Source organism: Pteropus vampyrus, unplaced genomic scaffold (assembly GCF_000151845.1).
Source record: "Pteropus vampyrus isolate Shadow unplaced genomic scaffold, Pvam_2.0 Scaffold72, whole genome shotgun sequence".
Lineage (NCBI taxonomy): Eukaryota > Metazoa > Chordata > Mammalia > Chiroptera > Pteropodidae > Pteropus > Pteropus vampyrus.
The window spans coordinates 4,002,290-4,004,569 of NW_011888853.1; positions in this window are offsets into that span (position 1 = coordinate 4,002,290).

A 2,280-nucleotide genomic window follows, 5' to 3' on the forward strand; every position below is an offset into this window, starting at 1 on the left:
TCCCAACTCCAAATGCAGCGCCCTGACTGCAGGTGATCGAAGGAAACAGCCACGCTCACGGGGGAGGGGCAGCGTGGGCTTCGGAGCAGGGAGAACTGGGTCTGAATCCCGCTAATTACCGGCCTCGGGCGAGCCGACCTCTCTGGGACTCGGTTATCTCAGCTGTGGAATGGGTGGCAAGGAATAGTATCTGCCGGACAGGACAGGGGGACTGACAAGGGGCTCGGGGCTTAGCCCGGGGGGGCGGGTGGCTCCAGCAACCAAGAGGACATTATTACTGCTGTGACAATTCGGTTGGCTCGGGATGACAGGAGGCTGTGCTCCCCGGTCCCTGGACACTGGCCACCTAGGGATTTGGGGTCTCCACGCGGCATGAGCACAGTATAAGGAGGGCAGAAGCAAGGGCAATGTGGGAGCAGTAAGGCTTGGGGGGAAGGGGTTGCTGGGCGGGGCTGAGGGAGCGGTGACCCAGAACCCAGCCCTGGAAGGCAGGGGACAGGACCACAGCGAGCTGAGGCTCCAACCTCAGCGTGTGCTCCCTGGTCTCGTCGGACTTCACTTAGAAAACACAAATGGAAAGGTAAAATTATTAAGCAATCATTCGGTTTTCTTTCTGAGTTGCGGTTGACGGTATTATATTAGTGACAAATGTACAGCATAGTAGTTAGACATTTATGTAATTCACGAGGTGACCCCCCTGGAAGTCTGGCGCCCACCCGGCACCATGCACGGCGACCACGATGCTATTTACTGTATCGCCCGCCCTGTACTTTCCATCCCGAGGGCGGGCTTGGTTCTGAGCGCGGGGCCCGAGGATGCGATGTGACTGACTCCTGTCTCCTGGGATGTCTTCCAAGAGACCGGATAAAATGGACCTGAGCACAGATGGGGAGAGAGGGAGGAAGAGAAAACGAAATAGTAAACTGTCAACATTTGGGGTATCTTGGTGAAGGGTGTACGGGAATTCTTTGTAGTATTTTTGTAACTTTTCTGTAAGCCTGCAATTATTTCAAAATTAAAACTTGGGGTTTTTGGTTTTGTTTTGTTTTGAAGGAGACGATACGATTATTATTGCCGGGGATGGGGGAACACCGGTGAAGAGCCAGTTCTGCTGGCGGTGGGTGGCGGCTGCTCGGAGGGCTCCAGGTTCTGCTGGAGACCCTGTGGCCACGGGAGTGACCAGCGTGACACCACAGAGCCAGCACCTCCACTCCGGCCACCAGCTTTCCGGCCTTGTGGCCAATCTTTCCCTTTGGGGGGCCAGTGACTCAACCACGGGTTCCATGTGGCAGGAAGTGGGTACAGTGACTCACCCGGTGGCTCTGAACCCTCTGTGCTGGAGGCTGGGATAGCAGCTGAGGCCGCAGGCCAGAGATGGCCCCCGAAGAGCGGGATATGCACCCCACGATCTAAGCCCAGGGAGTGCTGCTCCGGAGGACGGGGGCCCGGAGCACACAGCTGGAGCGGGCCGTCACCCACCCTCGGTCCAGCTGATGTGCCCTCGGGCAGCTCTGCGGAGTCGTCTGGCTGTCTGCGGGCACGTGTTCCATGCTGCACACTGCTTAAGAATTCCCCGCCGTCGGCAGAGCCGGCAGCCGCTGCCAAGGTCCCTGACTCGGCTGGCTGTCCCGAGCTGTGCCTTCGCTGGGGGCCTTGTTAGCACTCAGCAGATGGCCCGGAGGCTTTGTTCCTGGGGGTCCAGGCCACTTCCAGCAGGTTTAGGCTAAAGCTCCACGGCATTTTTTTCCTGCCTTGACGATCGGTGCTGGGAACTTGCCTTCTCTCTCATCGGAGGGTTGGACACCAGCACCGAGTAAGTGAACAAACGTTGCTTCAGGGCCCCCCATTCTCCTGCCAGGACGCCCTGACCTCTCCAGCTTCCCCTCTGGCTAAGGGCTGGAGTCGCTCGCTTCAAAGTTAAGGCATGTTCACATTTATGGGCGGGGGCAGTGTTTGTACATCCATTGTGTCCATTTATCCGCATAAGAGGAAAACCGAGGTTCAGAGAGGTTGAGGAACCTGCCTGAGGCCACACAACACCGAATCTGGATTTGAAATCTGATTCGAGGGTCCACCGCCCTTATCCCACCTTGTGATGGGCTGTGCATGCTCCCCTATTTTTTGCGTGTCTACCCTTTGTCTCCCCAGCTCCATGGCGAATCCAGAAGGGTTGACTGGGAGGATGGCTTCCTCATATTCTGAAGCCTCCTGGCACCCGGCAGTCCCTGACACACGGAGGTGCTCAGGCGTGACTTTGCGGGCAGACCGAGTGTCCCGTCT